The following is a 27,471-nucleotide window of genomic DNA, read 5'->3' as shown; positions in this document are numbered from 1 at the left end:
ACCATTTCCAAAGTCATGTGCAGATTTTATTCCTTCTAGAATATGTTTTCTGTCAAGTCCATACTCATGTTCCACTTTGAAATTGATGACCTGTCTCTCTGAAATACGTAGTGTGTTATTAACTAATAACGCCTTGATGCATTCTCCTTAATAAATAATCAAACTTGAACCTTTTTGTGATTCGGTTGACTCTGAAATCTCTGTATTTTCTTTTCTACTAATTGGGGGAAGCTAAACTTGAGTAAGGGTCATTTAGAGGGAAGACGGACATCATTAAAGGTGGTAAGCCTCCTGCGGGTTGCTATCATTAGGCTCTCCCTTGCCACTGCTGACTCTTACTGCAGGGTCTCCTGATTTGGTTGCAGCCTGACTCTGATTATGACCCTAAGTTGGCAGTCAAATTTCATCTCACATTCCCCTGATCTGTATGTTTCATCTGAATCTCATTTATTATTTATTCATTTATTTATTTAACTAGTATTTATTAAATACCTGCTATGTTTTGATGTAGTGTTCAGTCTAAAACAGTAAATAAAATGGAGTTACTGCCCTTATAAACTTTGCAGTCTAGCAAGGGAGACTAGTTCTGTTTTCTTGGGTTTTTGTTTCTTACTTTAATCCTAACCTGGGATCTTGATCCTAACTTCTGCTAGCTCCTTTTGCTGATGACTTGGTTTTGATATTCTTTGCCCTGATGCAGTCCTGCAGAACAGCAGTAAGGATCTCAGTCAGAAGCTTCCCCTGGTAGCATATGTCAATAATTTACTTACATTTGGCATTTTGGACTTTCACAAGGAAGCTTCCATTACATCTTAATCGATTTAAGAAATAATAGACCAGGCATTTTGACTTAAACTTACTTTCATTTTTAACTAACCCAACACTTTCGAGTACATTAAACAATTAATTCAAATCAAATAGTGATGGCTTTTTGTTATTAAATTGATGAACTGCTTTATTTAATAGAATGGTCATGGCAATTAAGATGGTAAGAATAGTTTTGCAAAAAGACAGGGTCAGAATGATGACAGCCCAGACAAAGTGATCAATGGTAAGGGCTTCAAGACAACTGAGAAATTTTATCCCTTTCTGTTTCTGAGTGGATCCATCCATGGACATTTTAAAAGGTTCCAATTAGGCTACATGAGAACTCTACTATTCAAAGAAAAATGGTGGTCTTTGCCTTTCAACAAGCTTTTAAGACTGCCTCCTGTAAAGATAGGACTACCTCACATAAATGAACAGCTGAAGAAAAAAATATGAAATCCCAAATGTAGACATTCATCCATCTAGCTGTATTTTTCAAATGTTTGAAAAATTTCGTCAGCATTCACTTAGAACCCCCATTTGTAAATTTTGGTTACCTGCATGGAATTCACTTGAAATTTTATGGCAGCAGGGACTACATGTAGAAAGCATTGACACTGAGATATGTGAAACGTCTAGCTTATGATATGCAGCATGATTGAAAATTGAAAGTGGGCTATATTTATTGAACAGCTTTGATTCATGAATAACCATGACTGTCCCATCTGGATTGCCATCTCTGTCACTGGCCCATACAAATAAATTATTAGGTTCCATTTTGAATTTATGAACCCACCAGCATTAAGTGTCCTGTGACTGGTAATCTCTGAATCCGAGAACAGAGTCCCTCAAGCTTTTCAGAACATAAAAGGATTTTTATGTGCATGCAAATTCAGAGCAGATGCCAGTCTGGCAAGAAGGGAGAGTGAAAAATAAGGCCAAATTTCATAATCATTTCTGTGATTTTCCCAGATCAGCAAAACAGACAAAGTAAATTGTGATAATGGAATGTTGGATGATCGGGTTTTTTTTTTTTTCCCACTCCTTCACTCGTCAAACCTTTACTCAGTATCAGGCATTGTGCCGGGCACTGGGAGTATACATATTAATAAGTTCTAGTCTTTACCCTCAAAAAGCTAACAGTCTAATGTTAAGGAGGTTTATGGGAAGTTGAAGTTTAAAAAGAAATACATTGAAACAATACAATTCTCGTGTCTCTGATTACACCCAGGATTCCGTAGCATCCTGATCTTCTGAAGAAACAGTGTGAATAAATCCATGTCAATGCCCTATATGGGTGTAAGCGTCTCTGTTTTCATGAGAATATGCTTCTGTCCTGAAATTGTTCTTAATTTTCCTAAATAAATCAACAAACTAGTTTTGTTAACTGAATAAAATAGAAATAAAACTTCTTTTACTAGACATTTAAAAAATATTAATGTATTTCATATTCTGCCTGTGGAACAAAGCCTTCCATGATTACCAAGTTCATGGTGCTTGTATTCATTCATCCCTTCTTGTAAGATTATTATTAACTGCATTTTTATCTTTTTAATAGCTGGGCTCATTTTAACAGTAAGCAACAAGGTATTTGTAGCAAGGGTTTAAGTGCACAGGGTCCTCATTTCAATTCTGAATATTTTAGTGCTTATTATTAAGAAAAAAACAGTTTGTCCCATTTTACAATACTCACTAAAAGGCACCTCTAGCAACTTCTTTGCTTGGGCTATGTGCAGGACTCACATGTGATCATTTTAAACCTTCCAGAGGATATGCAACTCAGAAGTTCATTTTAGACATGTCACTAAAGCCATTTCCACTTATTGATTGCACTGAAAAGACACCAGTTGTGTTTTGCTCTATAAAAGAAGTCACGGTGAGCATTTCTTCAGGGGAGAAGGGACAAGGTTCTTGTTGTTCTTTATGATCTGACTCTAATCGTTAAGAATAGGAGACAAAACAAATAGGCCTCCCTGTTCTCTGACAATAACTCATGCTAGGCAGATTGTATTTAATTTGTTTAGTCGGGGGAAGGAAATGTATATGTGTTATTATGGACTTTCAGATACAAGTTAAAGGGGAAAAAGAAGCTGAAATGAAGCTAGTCACCAAAAAGCTAACAAAGATTATTTTCCATGTGCTGTGTGGGTAGCAACCATTATACAGAGTCTCTTTGGCCTTTTATTAATACTACATAAAAGTAAAAATATAAAAAACAATAATATATTTAAAAAAATAAATGCAAATTCTATCGTTTCTTTTCTGAAATTCTATGGACTCTCATTTAAATCAAATAGCTTTTGTGTTGCTATCATTAGATTTCTTTCGTGGCTTATTTTCACCGACTGTTAGGCTAACTAAAAATTATGTTTTCTGAAAATCATCAAATCAAAAGCAAATTTAAGGAATGTTTAGGTTGTTTAACTTGTTCTTTTCTTGTCCTATTGAAATACAACTCTATAGTTTTTATCAAAAACACTTTAGTGTGTTTTTGTTTCATTTGCTTGTAGATGCATGGCTTCATGGTTAAAATTTCTCTAACCCAAACACTTTCAAACCATTTTTCTACTGAAATGTTGACATATAGTATTTTCAAGACTATTAGGATATTTTCCTGAATATATTGTAACACAAATGGAACCAAAAAAGTCTTTATGATATGTTTTATCATATTCAGAAGTATTTCTCATTTTCTTCACTCTTCAATATGAATGTGAATTTACTGAACCACCTTTAAACAGGGGTTTCTCATCCCTAAACCCAATCATCCATGAGTTCATCAAATGTCCTTCCGCAGTTTCACTCTATTACATAATGCATATTTGTACAAGCAGAGCATCCATACAAAAAAATGAAATCACAAATGTAGACATATATTTATTTATAATTGACATTATAAGAATGTCAATTACTAATTGACTATGCTAATTACTAAAGAGCTGAGACTTCATTTTCCAAAGGGCAAAGCTTTTTAACAAATCTACCTAAAGTACACAAATTATTTTATTTTACAAATACTTGAGTATCTTTGTTGAAATTTTCTGAGAGCAGCCCATTTGAAAATTTCTAAACTGTAAACAAGTCTTTTTCTTTTTGAGGGCTGGGTTCATACCTTAAGCACCTGACAGTATACTTGTGACAGAGGAATACTAAATCAGTAAGTGTTGATCAGATAGATACAGACATGGTCTTGCTTAATATACTAGGAAATGAAGAAATTGTATAAAGTGTTTAAACACAAAAAGAAAAAGGTTTACAAAATATATACTTAGCATTATAAGAATGCTAATTGCTAATTGACTAATTGCCAATTACTAAATAGCTGAAACTTTATTTTTCAAAGGGCAAGGCTTTTTTCTTTAACTCTGCATATAGACAAATGCACAAATCATAAACTTATAGTAATAGCTGAATAGTTACTATGAAGCACATATGCTTGTCTAACCATAATCCAGGTCATGAAGCAGAACATTACTAACCCCCAAAGACCCACTTTGGGTCTCCTACAATCACTATCCTAATTCTTACCCCAAAAAGACACTATCCTGACTTCTCTTTTTTTGAAATATAAAATTATATGGATTTATCATGTACATGATGCTTTGAAGGATATATCCGTCATACAATTACTAAATCTACTAATTAACATGTGCTACTTCACATAGTTATCATTTTTTAGTGAGAGCACTTAACATCCACTCTCAGCATTTTTAGATAATGTGATATTAACGATAGTCACAATATTGAACTTACTGATCTTATCTAACTGAAATTTTGTCTTATTTGATCAACCTTTCCCCGGTCTCAGCCCTCTCAATCATTCTAACCCCTGATAAACACCATTCTGCTCTCAATTTTTATGAGATCAACTTTCTTAGAGTCCACATATGAGTAATACCATGTGGTATTTTTCTGTGTCTGGCTTATTTCACTTAACCTAATGATCTCCAGATTCATCCATGTTGCAAATGGCAGGATTTCTTTCATTTTTGTAGTTTAATGGTATTTCACTGTGTCTATATAATACAGTTTCTTTATCTGTTCATCTGCTGATAGACAAAATATGATTCCCTATGTTGGCTATTGTGAATAGTGTTGCAATAAACATGAGAGTGCAGATGTCTTTTTGGCATACTGTTTTCATTTTATTTCAATATATACCAAGTAGTGAGACTGTGACATTACACAGTAGTTCCATTTTTTATTTTGGAGGGAACCACCATACTGTTTTCAATAGTGGTTGTACCAATTTACATTCTGTCAATGGAGGGCAAGAGTTCCCTTGTTCCTATTTGTTATCTTTTGACTTTTTGATAAAAATTATTCTGTTATGTTAAAGTAATATCTCACTGTGGTTTTTATTTTCATTTCTCTCATGATTAGTGAGATTGAGCATTTTTCCAAATACTTGTTGGCCATTTGTATCTCTACTTTTGAGACATGTCCATTCAAGCCCTTTGCCCATTTTTTATTCAGGTAATTTGTTTTCTTGCTATTGAGTTGTGTGAGTTCCACATATATATTTTGAATGTTAATGCCTTATCAAATATAGGGTTTGAAAATGTTTTTTGATCATTCTGTAGGATGCCTTTTCACTCTGTTGATTGTTGTCTTTGCTGTGCAAAAGATTTTTAGTTTGATGTAATCCCATTTGTCTTTTTTATTTTTTGCTTTTGTTGCCTGTTTTTTTTTGGAGGGGGGGCGTTATATCCAAAATCTCAATTCCCAAACCAAGCTCATAGAGCTTTTCTCTTATATTTTCTTCTAGCAGTTTTACATTTTTATATCTTATGTTTACATCTTTCATACAGTTTGCATTGATTTTTTTTATGTGGTGGAAGATGAAGGTTTAATTTCAGTCTTCCACATTCGGATACCCAGTCTTTCCAGACCATTTATTAAAGAGACTATCCTTTCCCCATTGTGTTCTTGATACCTTTATCAAAAATCAATTGGTCATAAATATGTGGATTTCTGGGCTCTTTATTCTGTTTCATTTATCTATGTGTCTGTTGTTATACCAATAGCATGCTGTTTTGGTTACTATAGATACCCAGAAAATTTTGAGTTTAGGGCATTTGGTACCTCCAGTTGTATTCTTTTTGCTCTAGATTGCTTTGGCTATTTGGGGTCTTTTGTAGTTCTATATTAATCTTATGATTTTCTATTTCTGTAAAAACTGTCATTAGAATTCTGATAGAGAGTACAGTGAGTAAATCTATAGGTCCCTTTGGGTACTATGGACATTTTAATGTTAATTTTTGCAAACCATGAACATGGATTTTTTTTCATTTATGTCTTCTTTGATTTTTTTTATCAATGTTTTATAATTTTTAGTGTAAAAGTCCTTCAACTTTTTGCTTACCTTATTCCTAAGTATTTTATTTTTTTCACAGCTAATTTAAATAGGACTGTTTTTCTGATTTCTTCTTCCGGTAGTTCACTATTGGTGTATAAAAACACTACTAAATTTTATACACTATAGGTGTATAAAAGCACTACTAAATTTTGTATGTTTATTTTTTATCTTGTAATTTTCATGAATCTGCTTATCAGTTCTAAGAGTTTTTTGGTGAAGTTGTTAGGATGTTCTATATATTAGATTATGTCACCTCCAAACAGTGACAATTAACTTCTTCCTTTTCAATTCTAAAGATTTTTCTTTCTCTTGCATATTTGCTCTGGCTAGGACTTTCAGTACTACACTGAAAAGAAGTGTCAAGAGTAGGCACCTCTGTCTTTTTCCAGACCTTAAAGGAAAAGCTTTCGACTTTTCCTTGTTTAGAATGATGTTAGTCGTGTGTTTGTTATTTATGGCCCTTACTGTGCTGAGGTACTTTTCTTCTATACCTAATTTGTTGAGAATTTTTACCATGAAAAAAATGTTAAATTTGTCAAATGCTTTTTTGCATTTACTGAAATGATCATAGGGTTTCTGAATTTCATATCAGTAAGATGATATATTACATATATTGATTTGTAAATTTAAACCATCCTTACATCCTGACACTTGATCATTATGAATGATTATTTAAATGTACTGTTGAATTTGCTTTGCTAGTATTCTGTTGAGTGTTTTTGCATGTACATTAATCAGGGATATTGGCATATAGATTTTTGAGTGTTTGTGTCCATTTTGAAATCATCTGGAGCTTTTTATGTCTTGTATTTTTCACTAAACATTATGTTGTAAGAGTCACCCATATTGTTACATGCAACTGCAGGTAATACTGTCTTCTAAACTACATCATATGAGTACCCCACAAGTAATTTATCATTCTACCATTGACATACATTAAGGTTGTTTCCAGTTGGGTCTATTATGAATAATACTAACTATGTAAAACAATTTCAGGAGAATTATCTATTTTACAATATTGAGCCTCCTAATTCATGATTATGGTATATTCCACTTTTTTTTTTTTTCTAAGTCTTCTTTGAGCTTGGTCAATCTAGGTCTTGAAAGCCTTTTCTTAGATTTATCTCTGTGTTCCTATTTGGTGCCATTTTAACTTTTCTTTAATTTAGATTTCTTTAACTTTGTGTTATGAATTTTTTAATATGTGAAATATACAGAAAAGTGTAGTGAATTTCTATGAACTTAACACTCACCTTCAACTATTACAAATGAATGAACAGTCTGATTTGTGTATAATGCCACTTAGCCAATCTCCTATATTATTTTGAAGCAACTGCCAGCCATTATACTGTTTTACAGAACATATTTCATTAAAAATATGTAAAATATATGCTTTTTAAAAAATTGCCACCTCTCTGCTTCCTGAGAAGATGCAGGCTAGAAAATGTTCTCAGTGTAAAAAGCTGCAACTAAAAAGGCACACCTAATTTAACTGTCGTCAGGGTTACCCTTGATCTCTGCCCACATTACTTACTAGGTTCTCCAATGTTTATCTCTAAGCAAGAGTAGTTTATCATTCAGCCAAAGATTTAACAGGGTTTACACTCAGATTGTGGCTCTTATCCTTTCTGCAGTTCTCTCACTTCTTGAATTTTTTCAGCTGCTCTTTCTGATAAACTTATTTTGCTACTCCAACTGATAAAACTTCGATCTTTTGCCAACATTACCAGAGGGATTAAAGAACATTCAAAAACCAAATAAGCCAGAAACTCACAATTCTTACTGTTGCAATTTCAGATTTTCAGGAGTAAACTCTTCTCTAGCTTCTGTCTGCTTTTAGATGCTTGCCATGATTTTAAAATTCTCATTTGGGGCAGGGTTTGTATAATCATTTTACTTGTCCACACTTCCACATTTTCTTAATCGCTCTAAGATCTGTGGTATATTTTCTTTTTATCAATAATTTGTACATCCTCTTCTCCCTCTCACCCTCCCCTTCCCCTTTCTTTTCTCCTTCCCTTCTCCCTCCCTTTCTGCCTCCTATTTTGATTACTCTTAATTAAAAGAGATTACAAAATATGTGATCTTTTCAAAGCATTAACCTTGTCTTTATTCATTTTCTTAATGTTTGTTTTTCAAGTTCATTTTGTTGTTCCTGTCATTTTTATATCCTTCTTTCTACTTTATTTAGGTTTAAAATTTATTGCTCTATTTTTAATATCTTAAGATGGATTTATCACTGACTTTTGGCTATTTTTTTCCAGTATATAGATTAAGTCTGTAAATCTCCAAAATTCTCTATTTTGAGCATCTCATACAGACTGTGTCATGTGATTAGTTAATAATTTTTAAAGATTAATATTCTTCTACCTGAAAATATTTCAGATCATAACTTTTGTTCTTTCATTAAATTAAGATGTATGAAATAGTATTATAATATGTCAACCTAAAAGGAAGAAGCTGAGGAAAAATGAATATAGACAGAGTGTTTATTTGGGCCAACTTTGAGGATTGCAACCCAGGAGCATAGATTCAAGTTGCCCTGAATATACACTCTGTTTAACATTAGTAACAAGTAGATTTTTAAAGACAAAAAAAAAAAAGGCAGTGGTAGGAAGGGAATGGCTGATAAAGTTATTTCTCAGGAATTTTCATTCATTTACAGAAATAGCATTGATTAGTGATTGGCTATATATTGTAAAGCTATAGGGTTATAGTGTCTGATGTGGCATTATCAGTTCATTTACAGCTACTTGTGGCAATAGCAAGCAGTTTCAACGATGAATACATAGCTGAAAGGGGAAGTGGGGCATGATTACAGTCTCATTTTAATGCTTCTCTGGCTTTGATAATCAAAAGGACTTGCACTCCTGAGATAAAAATTCTTTTCTCAGTTTATAGGTCATCTCACAAAATATATTCAAGTACATCAGTTGTAATTAAATGCTCCCAGAATTTTTTTCTATTCAATATGCTGTCTTTCAAAACGTTTGAATAAAGACTGTGAAGAAGGGAACTAATATTTGTAAAAGACATACAATGAAGTACATGTATTAGGAAAATATTTAATTATATTTATAACCAATCTTCTTCAGTATTTTTTCTTTATGCAGCAATGACAGTTTCCAGGAAAAATAAATACAAATTTATTCAGTAAGTAATATCCATTATTATGTTCCTTCTACATTTTAAACTTTCTCACCTCATATCATCTAATCACTGTTGAATTGCCTCATAAATATTCAGAAGTTTAAGCATCATTTATTTATTTTATTTTATTCATTAAATTGCATCCTTTATGGTAAAATTACCTCTGGGCACAAAGTAACCAATATGCATGCAATTTAATAATACTGACTGCCAGCATATCTCAAAGTATTGATTGTGAATAGCCAATTTAATAACTATGCCTAGCACTAAATTCAAGAGATTAGGACGCTGGACATGAATTAAATTGAGGCAAGCAGGACTTTGCCAAAGCAAATTTATCTTTCATGGAAAATGTGTTCCCCATATGTAGCATTTCAAAACTCTTTGAAGGACATGCCTGATCTTAGATGTTGTATAAGAAAGGAGGGATGTGAAAGGAAATTTAAGCACTATTAGGAAAAAGGCTGTAATATTCCAAAATGTAGCTGAAGGTAAGGAATTGGTAGAGAAAAGTAAGCTATCAGTGAAACATCTGTCCTCTAACCCTCAATTCAAATTAGTTGCAACTTTTTTGTTCAGGAATGACAGACAGTAAATTGAATGAATGCATGTAAAACTACCTTTCCTTAATTCCTCCTTAAAGTACCCATGAAACCATAAGAAAAGAGAAAATCCCCACTGCTATCACAGCGAGTGCTGTAAAACAAAGTTATCAGAGTGTTTTCTAGGTTTTTATTTCCTTTCATCTTTGTGCAATGACCCAGCCTCAAAATTCCATTTTCTGGGTTCAAGCAAAGAATGAAACAGCCTCCGGCCCTTTATCATTTCTTCAACAAAACAACTGCACTCATGCATCTGAAGCTCTGCTTCTCAGCCCACACCTGGATAGATTTCTTTAGGTTGTTTGAAAATATGAGTAGAGGCTTATACCAACAACCAATAATCTGGCATCTCCCTCCACAGCATAGGTTACTGGTATGGAAGATAAAGTCTAGAAATGGATGTCTCACCATTCAAATAATCCTTAAACTCATTTTTGGAACAGTTGAAGATCAGTCAGATAAGGCACAAAGGTGATTAGACTGAAAACAAATCTTTGAAAGAAGAAAACCTATCATAGGAGAAAAACCTTTGAAAGAAGGAAACAAATGGTAAGCTTTAGTAAGAATTCCTTTTCCTAGAAAAGATTTTCTTGTAAATCAGAAGAAACAAACAGTTCTAGATCTCAATAAAATAAGAATAGTTCTTTTACATTTAAAGAGCAATTCAGAATAGGAAGAGAATGCAACAAAATCAACATCAAAGTAACTAAAATATTCACTGCAAGCAATAAGATGTAAACCTGATACTGCTAACTATTTAAACCAATGCTTCGGAGTACAAACTTGAGAAATAATATTAGGATGCAAATAAATAAGAAACAAATAAGAAAATTTTAAGATGTGAGAGAAAATGGTAGACACGAAGAACAGAATAGATTTAGTTCATAAATAATAGGTATCTGCAAAGAAGATAGAATATATGGAACAAAAAGAATAACCAAAAAAAGTGAACAAAAAAATAAAAATAAAGCAACCAGGAAAAAATCCAAACATTTAAGATAGATAATTCCAATGTTTCAAGAAATGTTAAAATCTTAACAGCCCATCTTTGCCACTCCCATATCTAATCCATCATCAAAGACTGGTGATTTTATCTTCTAAATATTTCTTCATTCTAACTGGGGTGGTGGCTCACGCCTGTAATCCCAGCACTTTGGGAGGCTGAGGCGGGCAGATCACCAGAGGTCAGGAGTTCAAGACCAGCCTGATCAACATGGAGAAACCCCGTCTCTACTAAAAATACAAAATTGGCCAGGCGTGGTGGCACGTGCCTGTAATCCCAACTACTTGGGAGGCTGTCAGGAGAATCACTTGAACCGAGGAGGCAGAGGTTGCAGGGAGGTGAGATCATGCCATTGCACTCCAGCCTGGGCAACAGGAGCAAAACTCCATTTCAAAAAAAACAAAAGCAAACTTTATTTATTTATTTATTTATTTTATGGGTCTATACACATCCCTATAATCCACCACTATATCCCTAGTTTAAGCTATCCTCATTTCTGTCCAAGACTCCAGAAATGTCTCCTAAAAGTTCTTGCTGTATCCACACTAACCCCTTTCCAATCTGCCCTTCATATTACAACTGTTTATTCATTAAGACAAATTATCGAGTGCCTCCATGTGCTACCAGAAAGCAATCATGAATAGATACATTAGGATAATTTTATATGTGATAATGTAATAATTATTACAATAAAAATCAAAATAATGTGAGAGAGAGTGACTAAGGAAGGGGTGGTTTCTTTAAAGAAGTGGCCAAGGAGGCTTCTTGGTTAAGCTGAAACCTATATGAAAGAAGGAGATAGCCATTTGGAGGATTGTGAAAAGAGCTTTCAGTCAGTGGACACCAAAAGCTATAAGAAGGATAAGATTTGGGTAGTTTAAAACAACTAACTTTATCCTGTTGTGTTTATCTTTTCAAAACATAAACCTAATTGGGCCACATGCACACTCCCAACTTCAACCTGCTTAAAAGCATTCCATGTGTTACACTTACACATAGGACATTTTTGTTTTTTACTAATTCTAGCTCCTTAACATGGCAAACTACAAGATCTGGCTCCATCTATGACCCTAGCATCAAGTGCACCACACTCAGCATCACCCTTCACATCTGCCTAACTGTACTTTCTTCAGCCCCACATGCTACTCTTTATAGACTGCACAAAGGGTGCTTCTGCCTTCCCTCCCTCTTTGCTTGTTGAATCCCTAATCATCTCTCAGCCTTCAGAGTAATTAACTCTTCCTTCGTGACGACTTCTCTAACCAGCTCCTGTCCAGAGTCCTATCCTGCAAGTTAAATCTGTATCAACATATATCTTCCCATAAACCTCTGGTCAAAACCCCAGTTCTACATTTGTGTATGTGATCATTTATTCAATGGATAGTGTCCTAAACAGACTGGAATTCCCAGAGGGCAGGGATTACATCTGTTTTGACTCACTGTTAATTCTTAATTGCCCATAAGCACAGTGTTTGGTAAATAATACATGTTCAAAAAATATTTTTGAACGGACAGTTGAATTAACAAGTTTTTAGAACTCAAGACCTGGTAAAATATCAAATTTCAATATGCATTTTGATTATTAAAAAATAAAACCAATTAACAGAAAGACAAAATTTGATTAAAAAATAAAAGCAATTAGTAGAAAGAGAAAATTACTCTCAAAGATGAAAAAATCAAAAAGATTTTTCTTCTACACTTAAAGCAGAAAATAGAGTGGTGTCTATTAAATGCAGGGAGTACAATGTTCAGTTAGCAGTGATCACTAAGTACAATTAAAGATATAGAAACAATACAAGTGCTAAGAGTTCCATTTTTAAAACCAACAAGTAGGCCAGGCATGATAGCTCACACCTGCAATCCCAACACTTTGGGAGCCCCAAGCAGTGGGATCGTTTAAGGCCAGGAGTTCTAGACCAGCCTAGGCAACATAGTGATGCCCTGTTTCTACCAAAATAAATAAATAAATAAATAAATAAATAAATGAAAATTAGCTGGGCGTGGTGGTACACAGTTCTACCTACTAGGGAGGCTGAGGTGAGAGAATCACTTCAGCCTAGGAGATCCAGGCTGCAGTAAGCTTGGATCATGCCACTGTGCTCCAGCCTAGCACTAATACAGGACTAGTAAAATGAGGACTTGTATTAATCCATTCTTGCATTGCTATGAAGAACTACCTGACACTAGGTAATTTATAAAGAAAAAAGTTTTAACTGACTCATAGTTCCACAAGACGTGTAGAAACATGGCTGAGGAGGCCTCAGGAAACTTACAATGATGGTGCAAAGGGGAAGCAGGCACATCTTACATACCCAGAGGAGGAAGAGACTGGTGGGAGGTGCCACCCACTTTTAAGCAACCTTATTGCCTGAGAACTTATTCACCATTATAAAAACAGCAACGGGGAAATCTGTCCCCATGATCCAATCAACTCCTACCAAGCCCCACCTCCAAATTGGGGATTACAATTTGAGATGAGATTTGGATGGGGACAGAAATCCAAACTATATCAGACCTTGCTTAAAACAACAACCACAGCAAACCTGAAAATGGCAGATAAGAGGCAGGACTAGCTTGCAGCTCCTGCTCAGAGGGACAGAGCAGCATGTGGAGAATCGCATTGTGAACTTTTGTTCCGAGAACTACCACAGGAATATACCAGGAAAGCCAAGAGAATCCGCAGCCCCTTTGAAGGAACTGGATCACTACTGAACACTCCCTGAGATGCTGAAAAACTGTGAGTCCACTTACTTTTTCAACGGGGAGGCACATGGTCTGGGACAAGTTCTCAGCCCTGGTTACTGGCTGCCTGGAAATAAACTGAGTGCTGTTAGAGCGGGGCATGATGGGAGTGAAACAAGCTTTAGGACTGCAGGCTGTGTAAGAACAGGTTGAGACTTTTTTACTGCTGGCTTTTCCCCTCTTTCTTGGTGACCTGTATGACTCAGCAGAGGCAGCTATAAATCCCCTTGGGAATATAACTCCACTGGACTGGGAACCACACCCCCATTATCCACAGCAGCCACAGCATGCCCTACCCAAAGAGAGGCTAAGCTCAGAAATGGCTATCTCTGCCCCTACCTGGTAGTCTTTCTCTACCTGCCCTGGTATCAAAGACAAAGGTCATAATTTCTTGGGCGTTCTATGGCCCTTCCCTCTGCCTGAGAAACTTGAATACTTCACCAGTTGTCCTTAGGGCAAGTTTGCATACTCCCTATAGGATTGCAGCTAATGTGCTCTTGAAAGCACCACCACCTGGCTGGAGGCCATCGAACACAAAACAGCACACTAAACAAAAACACAACCAAGGACCGTCACAGAGTCCACTTCACTCCCCAGCTAACTCCACCAGAACAGGTGCTGGTATCCAGGTTGCAAGAACTCAAGATGAATCACATCACAGGACCGTTTGGAGACAGTCTCCAGTACGAGCCCAAATGCCAGTAGCCCCTCTGAGTGGCTAGACCCAGAAGAACAAAAACACTAACTACAGTTCTGCTCTCAGGAAGCCCTATTGCTAGGAAAAGGGCGAGAAGACCACAACAGAGCACCCAATGGGACAAATGAACTGAATAGCAGTGCTTTTGTCCTATTGGGTTTCATTTCAGATCTTCCCTCTGATGTAGTCTACCCAGATAAGGAACCTGAAAAACAATTCTGTTAATAAGACAAAACAAGGTTCTTTTAAACCCCCATTGCCAGAAAAAGCATTCAGAAGGCCAATTATTAAGCTAAGTAAGAAGGCACCAGAGAAAGGTGAAGTCCAACTTAAAGTATTCAAAAACATGATACAGAACATGAAGGGGAAATTCTTCAGTGAAATACACAGCACAAATAAAAAACAACCACAACTTCTGAAAATCCAGGATACCCTTAGAAAAATGCAAAATTCACTGGAAAGTCTCAACAACAGAATCATACAAGCAGAGGAAAGAACTTCAGAGCTCAAAGACAAGGCTTTTGAATTAACTCAGTCCATCAAAGACAAAGAAAAAGAAAATTTAAATGAACAAAGCCTTCAAGAAGTTTGGTACTATGTTAAATGGCTAAACCTAAGAATAACTGGCGTTCCTGAGGAAGAAGAGAAATCTAAAAGTTTGGGAAACATATTTGAGGGAATAACTGAGGATAACTTCCCCAGCATTCCTAGAAATCTAGACATCCAAATACAAGAAATTCAAAGAACAGCTGGGAAATTCATCACAAAAAAGATCATCACCTAGGCACACAGTCATCATGTTATCTAAAGTCAAGATGAAGGAAACAGTCTTAAGCTATGAGGCAAAAGCATCAGGTAACCTATGAAGGAAAACCTATCAGAGCAACAGCAAATTTATCAGCAGAAACCTTACAAGCTAGAAGGAATTGGGGTCCTATTTTTAGCCTCCTTAAACAAACAATTATCCACCAATAATTTCCTATCCAGTGAAACTAAGCTTTATAAACAAAGGAAAGATACGGTCTTTTCCAAGCAAACAAATGCTGAGAGAATTCACCACTATCAAGCCAACACTACAAGAAATGCTAAAAGGAGGTCTAAATCTTGAAACAAATTTTCAAAATACACCAAAATAGAATCTCCTCAAAGCATAAATCTCACCAGTCCTGTAAAACAATAACACAATGGAAACAAAAACCAAGGTATTCAGGCAACAAACAGCATGATGAATAGAACAGTACCTCATATCTCACTACGAACATTGAATGTAAATGCCTAAATGCTACACTTAAAAGATACAGAATGGCAGAATAGATAAAAATTCAGCAACCAAGTTTCTGCTGTCTTTAGGAGACTCACCTAACACATAAGGACTCACATAAACTTAAGGTAAAAAGGTGGAAGAAGATATTCAGTGCAAATGGATACCAAAAGTGAGCAGGAGTTGCTATTCTTAGACAAAACAAACTTTAAAACAACAGAAGTTTAAAAAGACAAAGAGGGGCATTATATAATGATAAAAAGACTTAGTCCAGAAGGAAAATATCACAATTCTAAATATATATGCACCTAACATTGAAGCTCCCAAGTTTATAAAACAATTATTACCAGACCTAAGGAAGGAGATAAATGACAACACAGTAATAGTGGGAGGCTTTAATAATCCACTAACAACCCTAGACAGGTCATTGAGAGAGTAAGTCAACAAAGAAACAATGGACTTTATACCCTAGGACAAATGGACTTAACAGATACTTACAGAACATTCTACCCAACAACTGCAGAATATATATTCTATTTATCATCACGTGGAACATTCTCCAAGATGGAACATAGCAAGTCTCAGTAAATTTAAGAAAAATCAAAATTATTATCAAGTAGTCTTTCAGAACACAGTGGAATAAAATTGGAAATCAACTCAAAAAAGGATTCCCCAAAACCATGCAAATACATGGAAATCAAATAAATTGCTCCTGAATGATCACTGGGTCAACAATGAAATCAAGATGGAAATTTAAAAATTCTTTGAACTAATTGATAAAAATGACACAGCCTATCTAAGCCTCTGAGATACAGCAAAATCTAAGAGGTGATAAGATGAAAGTTCATAGTATTAAATGCCTATATCGAAAAGTCTGAAGGAGCACAAACATACAACCTAAGATCACACCTCATAAAAATGAAGAAATAAAAACAATCCAAACCCACATCCAGCAGAAGAAAAGAAATAACAAAGAAGAGATCAGAACTAAATAAAACTGAGAGAAAAAAAAAGAAAAATACAAATGATAAATGAAACAAAAAGTGGTTCTTTGAAAATATAAATAAAATTGATAGACCATTAGCAAGATTAAAAATGAAAAGAGAAAAGATCCAAATAAGCTCAATTAGAAACAAAACAGAGATATTGTAACTGATATCACAGAAATACAAAAGATTATTCAAGGCTATGATGAACACCTTTATATGCATAAACTAGAAAATCTAGAGGAGACAGATGAATTTCTGGAAATATACAACCCTCCTAGATTAAACCAAGAAATATAGAATCTCTGAACAGACCAATAGTGAGCAGCGAGATTGAAATGGTTATTTTTTAAATGCCAACAAAAAAAAAGTCCAGGATCACATGGATTCACAGCTGAATTCTATCAGACATTCTAAGAGGGATTGGTGCCAATCCTATTGACACCATTCCAAAAGATAAAGAGGGAATGCTCCCTAAATCATTCACTGAAGCCAGTATCACCCTAATACCCAAACCAGGAAATGACATAACAAAAACAGAAAACTACAGATCAAATTCCCTGATGGACACAGATGCAAAAATCCTTATGTCATAAAGATAATCCACCATGATCTAGTGGTTTTATACCAGGGATGCAGGGATGGTTTAATACGTAAGTCAGTAAATGTGATACACCACATAAGCAAAATTGAAAATCACGTAATCATCTCAATAGACACAGCAAAAGCATTTGACAAAATCCAGCATCTCTATAGTATTGAAACCCTCAGCAAAATTGGCTTAGAAGGGACATACTTCAAGGTAATAAAAGTCATCTATGACAAACCCACAGCCAACATTATGAAAGGGGAAAAACTGAAAGCATTTCCCCTGATAACTGGAACAAGACAAGGAACTAAATGATAATAACTAATCAACACAGTACTGGAAGTCCTAGCCAGAGCAATCAGACAAGAGAAAGAAATAAAGAGCATCCAAATTGGTAAAGAGGAAGTCAAACTGTCACTGTTTGCTGATGATATGACTGTATACACAAAAATACTAAAGATGGATTCAAAGAGCTCCTAGAAATGATAAATGAATTCAGCAAAGCCAGGATACAAAATTAATATACACAAATCAGTAGCTCTGCTGTACATCAGAAGTGACCAAGCTGAGAATCAAATCAAGAACTCAACCCCTTTTACAAGAGCTGAATAAAATACTTAGGAATAGACCTAACCAAAGATGTGAAAGACCTCTACAAGGAAAACAATGAAACACTGCTCAAAGAAATTGTAGAATACACAAACAAATTGAAACACATCATGCTCATAGATGGGTAGAATCAATATTGTCAAAATGACCATACTGCCAAACACAATCTACTAATTCAATGCAATTTCCTTCAAAATACCACCATCATTCTTCACTGAACTAGAAAAAAAAATCCTAAAATTCATATGGAACTAAAAAATAGCCCACATAGCCAAAGCAAGACTAAGCAAAAAGAACAAATCTGGAGGCATCACTTTGCCCAACTTCAAACTATACTTTAAAGCCATAGTCACCAAAACTGCATGGTATTGGTATAAAGTTAGGCACATAGACCAATAGAACAGAATAGAGAACCAAGAAATAAAGCTAAATACTTACAGCCAACTGATCTTTGACAAACCAAACAAAAACACAGAGTAGGGAAAGGACACCCAATTCAACAAATGGTGCCAGGATAATCGGCATGCCACATGTAAAAGAATACACCTGGATCTTCATCTCTCAACTTATATAAAAATCAACTCAAGATGGATCAAAGACTTAAATCTAAGACATGAAACCATAAAGATTCTAGAAGATCACATTAGAAAAACCATTCTAGACATTAGCTTAGGCAAAGACTTCATGACCAAGAACCCAGCAAATGCAATAAAAACAAAGATAAACAGATGGAACTTAAACTACAAGATGCTGCATAGCAAATAATAATAATAATAATCAGCAGAGTTAACGGACAACCCACAGTATGGGAAAAAGTCTTCACAATCTATACATCCAACAAAAGACTAATACCAGAATCTACAAAGAACTCAAACAAATCAGCAAGAAAAAAACAAACAATTCCAACAAAAAGTGGGCAAAACACATGAATAAATAATTCTCAAAAGAAGATATGCAAATAGCCAAGATGATTATGGAGAAATGCTCAACATCACTAATGATGAGGGAAATATTAATCAAAACCACAGCATGATACCACCTAACTCCTACAAAAAAAAATCAAAAAATCAAAAAGTAGATGTTGGCGTGGATGTGGTGGAAAAGTTATACTTTTACACTGTTGGTGGGAATTAAACTAGTACAATCACTATGAAAAACAGTGTGGACATTCCTTAAAGAACTAAATGTAAATCTACCATTTGATCCAGCTATCCCACTACTCGGTATCTACCCAGAGGAAAAGAAGTCATTATACAAAAAAAGATACTTGTACATACGTTTATAGGCAGCATAATTTGCAATTGTAAAAATACGGAAACAACCCAAATCCCCATCAATCAATGAGTGAATAAAGAAAATATGGTAAATACACTGTAGAATACTACTCAGACATTAAAAAAAAAAAAATGAAATAATGGCTTCACAGCAACCTGGGTGGAACTGAAGACTATTATTCTAAGTGAAGTAACTCAGGAATGGAAAAGCAAACATTGTGTGTTCTCACTCATGTATGAACTAAGCTATGAGGATGCAAAGTTATAAGAATGATACATTGTACTTTAGGGACTCAGGAGACTAGTGGGAGGTGGCAAGGGATAAAAGTTCTCCCACTGGGTAAAGTGTACACTGCTTGGGTGATGGGTTCACCAAAATCTCAGAAATCACCACTAAAGAACATATGTATATAACCAAACACCACCAAAAATCTATTGAAATTAAAAAACAGAAAATAAAACATTAGAAATTTTTTTTTTTAAACTGACAACTAGAGAGAAGATCTAAGATTGCCAAATAAGAACAGCTCTGGGGTGCAGCTCCCAGGAAGAACAATGCAGAGGGTGAGTGAGCACCACATTTCCAAATGAGTTTTTACTGCCCAGAGACCAGGAGATTCCCGGGCCAAAATGCACCACAAGTTTCCAGCATGACTGTTTCAGCTGGTGCCCTAAGTTTCTGCACAAAAACTCACACAAATCTGGGCAGCCATTTCAACTGGCACCTGTAATGCCTGGGAGACAAACCGCCCATTCAACTGAAAAAGAGAGGGCTGAAATAGGGATCCAGGTGATCTGGCTTGGCAGGTCCCACCCCCACAAAGACAGGCAATCTGAAACTCTCTGGAATGAGAGTTTTGCAGAAAGCACAACTCGACCCAGGATGGTCCAGCACAGTGGAGGGAAGAGCATCCGCCATTACCAAGGCAGTCCACCACTACCAAGACAGTCTGCCATTACCGAGGCAGTCTGCCATTACCAAGGCAGTCTGCTATTACCGAGGCAATTCTAACTCTACCTCTGTAAACAAAACTGCAAGGAAGTTTACACAGTGGGTGGGCAGAGCCCAGCAATGCCTCTGTTGGAGACTATGACTAGACCACCCATGCTGGGCAGGGCATCTCTGAAAAAAGGCAGCAGAATGACAGGAGCTTATAAATAAAGCACCACCTTCTCAGGAAAGAGCACCTGGGAAAGAGGCAGTTCTGAGTTCCGCTGCACCAGACTTAAACATACCTGCCTAGCAGTTGTAAACAGAACAATGGATATCCCAGCATAGCACCTGAGCTCCTATAAGGGACAGACTTTCTCCTCGAGCAGCTCCCTGATCCTTGTTTATCCAAAGAGACACCTCATAAAGGAGAGCTCAGGCTGACGTCTGGCAGGTACCCTTCTGGGTCAGAGATGACAGAAGAAGAAACTGGCAGCAACCCTTACTGTTCTGCAGTCCCTGTGGTGATCCCCACGCAAGCAGGGTCTGGAGTGGACCTCCAGCAATCCTGCAGCAGAGGGGCCTGACTGTTAGAAGGAAGACTAAAGAACAGAAAGAAACACCTTCAACATCAACAAAAAGGACAACCACTCAGAGACACCACCCAAAAGTCACCATCTACAAAGACCCCAGGTAGATAAATCCATGAAGATGGGAAAACCAGTGCAAAAAGGATGAAAACACCAAAAACCAGAATGCCACTCCTCCTCCAAGGGATCACAACTCCTCATCAGCAAGGAAACAAAGCTGGATGGAGAATGAATCTGATGAACTGACAAAAACAGGCTTCAGAAGGTGGGTAATGACAAAACTTCTCTGAGCTAAAAGAACATGTTCTAACCCAATGCAAAGACACTAAGAACACTGAAAAAAGATTAGACGAAATGCTAACAAGAGTAAATAGCTTAGAGAAGAATATAAATGACTTGAAGGAGCTGAAAACACAGCACAAGAACTTCATAAAGCATACACAAGTTTCAATAGCCAAATCGACCAAGCAGAAGAAAGGATATCAGACACTGAAGATCAACTCAATGAAGCAAAATGAGAAGGCAAGATTAGAGAAAAAAAAAGTGAGAAGAAATAAACAAAGCCTCTAAGAAATATGGGATTATGCGAAAATACCTAATGTACGTTTGACAGGTGTACCTGAATGTCACAGAGAGAATGAATCCAAACTGGAAAACACTCTTCAGGATATTATCCAGAACTTCCCCAACTTAGCAAGGCAGGCCAACATTCAAGTCCAGGAAAAACAGAGAACACCACAAAGATATTCCTCAAGAAGAGCAACCCGAAGACACATAATCATCAGAATCACCAGGGTTGAAATGAAGGAAAAAATGCTAAGGGCAGCCAGAGAAAAAGGTCAGGTTACCCACAAAGGGAAGCCCATCAGACTCACAGCAGACCTCTCGCAGGAACCCTACAAGCCAGAAAAGAGTGGGGCCAATATTCAACATCTTTAAGAAAAGAACTTTCACCCTAGAATACATATCCAGCCAAACTAAGCTTCATAAGTGAAGAAGAAATGAAATCCTTTATGGACAAGCAATTGCTGAGGGATTTCATCACCACCAGGCCTGCTTACAAGAGTTCCTAAAAGAAGCACTAAACATGGAAAGGAAAAACCAGTACCAGCCACTCCAAAAATGTACCAAATGGTAAAAAGCATTGACAAAATGAAGAAACTGGATCAACTAAAGGGCAAAATACCAGCTAGCATCAAAATGGCAGGATCAAATTCACACATAACAATATTAACCTTAAATGTTAATGAGCTACATACCCCAATCAAAAGACACAGACTGGCAAATTGGATAAAAAGTCAAAACCTATTGGTGGGCTGCATTCAGGAAACCCATCTCAGGGGCAATGACACACATAGGCTCAAAATAAAGAGATGGAGTAAGATTTGACAAGCAAATGGAGAGGAAAAAAAAAAAAAGCAGGAGTTGCAATCCTAGTCTTGATAAAGGGACTTTAAACCAACAAAGATCAAAAGAGATAAAGAAGGGCATTACATAACAGTAAAAGGATCAATGCAATAAGAAGAACTAATGATCCTAAATATATATGCACCCAATACAGGAGCACCCACATACATAAAGCAAGTTCTTAATGACTCACAAAGAGACTTAGACTCCCACACAATAATAGTGGGAGACTTTAACACTCCACTGTCAATAATTAGACAGATCAATGAGACACAAAATTAACAAGGATATCCAGGACTTAAACTCAGGTCTGGATGAAGCAAACCTAATAGACATCTACAGAAGAACTCTCTACCCCAAATCCACAGAATATACATTCTTCTCAGCACCACATCACACTTACTCTAAAATTGACCACATAATTGGAAGTAAATCACTCGTCAGCAAATGCAAAAGAACAGAAATCATAACAAACAGTCTCTCAGACCACAGTGCAATCAAATTATAACTCACAATTAAGAAACTAACTCAGAACCATGCAACTTCATGGAAACTGAACAAACATGTGTCTTGAATAAACTTGATAAACAATGAAATGAAGGCAGAAATAAAGATATTATTCAAAACTATCAAGAACAAAGACACAACATACCAGAATCTCTGAGACACTTTAAAGCAGTATCTAGAGGAAAATTTATAGCAATAAATTCTGACAGAGGCACAGAAAGATCTAAAATTGACACCCTATCATCAAAATTGAAAGCTAGAGGAGCAAGATAAAAAAACTCAAAACCTAGCAGAAGACAAGAAATAACTAAGATCAGAGCAGAACTGAAGGAAATAGAGACACAAAAAAACCCTTCAAAAATTAATAAATCCAGGAGCTGGTTTCTTGAAAAGATGAAAAAATAGACTGCTGGTCAGATTAATAAAAAAGAAAGGAGAGAGGAATCAAATAGATGCAATGAAAGAAGATAAAGGGGATATCACCACAGATTTCACAGAAATACAAACTACCATCAGAGATTACTACAAACAATGCTTGGCTCATAAATCAGTAAACCTGGAAGAAATGGATAAATTCCTGGACACTTGCACCCTCCCAAGCCTAAACCAGGGAGAAGTTGAAACCCTGAACAGACAAATAGCAAGGGCTGAAGTTAAAGCAGCAATTAATAGCCTACCAATAAAAAAAAAGTCCAGGTCCAGATGGGTTCACAGCTGAATTCTACCAGACATACAAAGAGGAGCTGTTACCACTCCTTCTGAAACTATTCCAAACAATACAAAAACAGGGAATCCTTCCCAAATCATTTTATGAAACCAACATCATCCTGATAACAAAACCCAGCAAAGACTCAACAAATAAAGAAAACTTCGGGCCAATGTCCATGATGAACATAGATGCAAAAATCTTCAATAAAATACTGGCAAACCAATTGCAATAGCACATCCAAAAGCTTATCCATCACAATCAAGTAGGATTCATCCCAGGGATGCAAGGCTGGTTCAAGGTACACAAGTCTATAAATGTAATCCACCACATAAACAGAACCAAAGACAAAAACCACATGATTATCTCAATAGATGCAGAGAAGGCCTTTGACAAAATTCAACAGCCCTATATGCTAAAAACTCTGAATAAACTAGGTGTTGATGGAACGTATCTCAAAATAATAAAGGCTATATATGACAAACCCACAGCCAATATCATACTGAATGGGCAAAAACTGGAAGCATTCCCTTTGAAATGTGGCACTAGACAAAGATGACCTCTCTTAACACTCCTATTCAATATAGTATTGGAAGTTCTAGCCAGAGCAATCAGACAAGAAAAAGAATTAAAGAATATTCAATTAGAAAGGAAGAAGTCAAATTGTTTCTATTTGCAGAGAACATGATTGTATATTTAGAAGACTCCATCTTCTCCGCTCATAATCTCCTTAAACTGATAAGCAACTTCAGCAAAGTCTCAGAATACAAAATCGGTGTGCAGAAATCACAAGCATTCCTATACACTAATAACAGACTATCAGAGTGAAATCAAGAACCAACTCCCATTCACAATCACTACAAAGAGAAATAAATAGCTAGGAATGCAACTAACAAAGGACGTAAAGGACCTCTTCAAGGAGAACTATAAAATGCTGCTCAAGGAAATAAGAGAAGACACAAACAGATGGAAAAACATTCCATATTCATGGTTAGGAAGAATCAATATCGTGAAAATGGCCATACTGCCCAAAGTAATTTACAGATTCAACACTATCCCCATCAAGCTAACAATGACCTTCTTCACAGAACTGGAAAAAAACCACCTTAAACTTCATATGGAACCAACACAGAACATGCATAGCCAAGACAATCCTAAGCAAAAAGAACAAAGCTGGAGGCATCATGCTACCTGACTTCAAGCTATACTACAAGGCTACAGTAATCAAAACAGCATGGTACTGGTACCAAAACAGAGATATAGACCAATGGAATGCCTTGAAGGCAAAACCATACATCTACAGCCATCTGATCTTTGACAAACCTGACAAAAACAAGCAAGGGGGAAAGGATTCCCTGTTTAATAAATGGTGTTGGGAAAACTGGCTAGCCATGTGCAGAAAGCAGAAACTGGACCCCTTCCTGACACCTTACACTAAAATTAACTCCAGATGGATTAAAGACTTAAACATATGACCTAACATCATAAAAACCCTAGAAATAAATCTAGGCAAAACCTTTCAGGACATAGGCATAGTCAAGGACTTTGTGACTAAAACACCAAAAGCACTGGCAACAAAAACGAAAATAGACAAATGGGATCTAATTAAACTTAAGAGTTTCTGTACAGCAAAGGAAACAATCATTAGAGTGAGCTGGCAACCAACAGAATGGTAAAAAAATTTTTCAATCTACCCATCTGACAAAGGGCTAATATCCAGAATCTACAAAGAACTAAAACAGATTTACAAGGAAAAAAACAAACAAACCCATCCAAAAGTGGGAGAAGGATATGAACAGACACTTTTCAAAAGAAGATATATATGAGGCTAACAAACATGAAAATATGCTCATCATAACTGGTCATTAGAGAAATGCAAATCAACAACACACTGAGATACCATCTCATGTGAGCTAGAATGGGATCATTGAAAAATCTGGAGACAACAGATGCTCGAGAGGATGTGGAGAAACAGAAACACTTTTACATCATTGGTGGTACTGTAAACTAGTTCAACCGTTGTGGAAGATGGTGTGGCAATTCCTCAAGGACCTAGAAACAGAAATTCCATTTGACCCAGCAATCCCATTACTGGGTATAAATCCAAAGGACTATATATCATTCTGTTATAAAGACACATGCACACGTATGTTCATTGCAGCACTGTTTACAATAGCAAAGACGTGGATCCAACCCAAATGCCCATCAATATTAGACTGGACAAGGAAAATGTGGCACATATACTCCATGGGATACTATGCTGCCATAAAACATGATGAGTTCGTGTCCTATGTAGGGACATGGATGAATATGGAAATCATCATTCACAGAAAACTGGCAGAAGAACAGAAAATCAAACACCACATGTTCTCACTCATAGGCACATGTTGAATAATGAGAACCACATGGACACAGGGAGCAGAGCGTCACACACTGAGGTCTGTTAGGAGGATTGGGTAAGGACAGCAAGGGGTGGGGAGGGATAACATGGGGAGAAATGCCAGATATAGGTGATGGGCATGGAGGCAGCAAACCTCATTGCCATGTATGTACCTATGCAACAACCCTGCCTGATCTGCACATGTACACCAGAACCTAAAGTACGATAAAAATAAAATACAATTAAAAAAATGACAACTATAAAAAAAATGGTAAGATGATGTGTTGTAGGTTCATCCATTATAGCAAATATACTATTCTGGTGAAGGATTTTGATAACATGGGAGGCTGTGCATGTGTAGTGGGCAGGGAGATATGGGAGATCTCTATAACCTTCCTTTCAATTTTGCTGTGACTCTAACATGGCTCTAAAAAAAGCATTTTAAGAAGTGTGAAAAAATGGATAAGCAAGGCAAAATATTAGGAAGAACTATTCAATGTTTTTATATGACTGAATGAAAATTTAAAAGTAAGGGAAATTTCATAACTCACCCACTAATCAATAGCTGCATATGGCAGAACTCATGCTTTTATAACTTCATGTAAGGAAATGTTATTGTGTGTAACATGAATATCATAGAATCATCACACCAGAAAATCAAATATACTATCTGCACAGTTACAATAATTACTATCCTGGAGAATCAGCTTTGGAGAAAATAGAGTGTCTTTAAGAAGAGCCATTCTCGGCCGGGCATGGTGGCTCTTGCCTGTAATCCCAGCACTTTTGGAGGCTGAGGAGGGGATCTCTTCAGGTCAGGAGTTCAAGACCAACCTGGCCAACATGGGGAAATCTCATCACTACTAAAAATACAAAAATTAGCCGGGCGTGGTGGCAGGCACCTGTAATCCCAGCTATTCGGGAGGCTGAGGCAGGAGAATCGCTTCAACCCAGGAGGCAGAAGTTGCAGTGAGCTGAGATTGAGATTGTGCCATTAACACTCCAGCCTGGGCAATTAAGTGAGACTCCGCCTCAAAAAAAAAAGCGGTGGGCCATCATGTCCTCTCTATTTAGGTTCATCACTATACTCTCTTACTTAGATGAGTCAGAATTCATACTTTCTGCCTGCCAGTAATAATATTACATGTTATAATTTTAAATAATCTTTTGAGAGACAAAATCAGAAAATCAAAATAACATGAAGGATAACAAAATCATACTTAAAATAACAAAAATCAGAAATATTAAAACATCAAGAAGCAATAGCTCAAGCAGTTGAACAGCAGGGGAGCTTTCTAAAAATCATTCCCAAACATGAGAGAAGTACTATTTTCCCTGTTTTATAAATAAAGATGCAGAGATTCACTGGTTAACTAACTTGTCCTACTGTATGTGGCTTATAAATACCAAAAGTAAAATTCACATGCAGACCTTCTGTCTTTACAACTTTGGAACCCATAATCTCCTTTCTGGGGTCTATTCTGGGAAATTAATCTAATATGTGGAAAACAGGGTATATGAAGATTTCCATGGAAACATTTTAATTAAAGGAGCAAAAACTGGAAGCTATCCAAATGTTTCACAGTAGAACAACGGCTAAATAATATGTGATAGACAGGCATATGATAGAATGCTACTTTTAAAAATGGGAAAATATTTCTATACAGTATATTAGAGAATGAAAGCAGGACATAAAAAGTGCTATAATTATTTTAAATATATATAATAACATAGGAAGTGATACACAAAGAAAGCAATTGTATAAAGGTGTTAAAATGATAGGCCGTGCTCTAATTTTAAGTTTTTAATGATTTCAATTTTGTTTCAAGTGATTTTACATAGAGAGTTCAAAGTTCATGGGTTGTTGAAAT

General features: G+C 36.0%; 1 protein-coding gene across 1 annotated transcript in view; it reads left to right on the top strand.

The window, feature by feature from the left end:
* Nucleotides 1–27,471, top strand: part of CNTN5 (contactin 5) — a 1,397,849-nt gene that overhangs the window by 1,344,372 nt on the left and 26,006 nt on the right. The window lies entirely within an intron of this gene.

This window comes from Sapajus apella, unplaced genomic scaffold (assembly GCF_009761245.1).
Source record: "Sapajus apella isolate SASKATOON/1434 unplaced genomic scaffold, GSC_monkey_1.0 scaffold34, whole genome shotgun sequence".
Taxonomy (NCBI): domain Eukaryota; kingdom Metazoa; phylum Chordata; class Mammalia; order Primates; family Cebidae; genus Sapajus; species Sapajus apella.
Note: the sequence above shows the minus strand (reverse complement) of the source record. Positions and strands in the feature narration are given on the sequence as shown.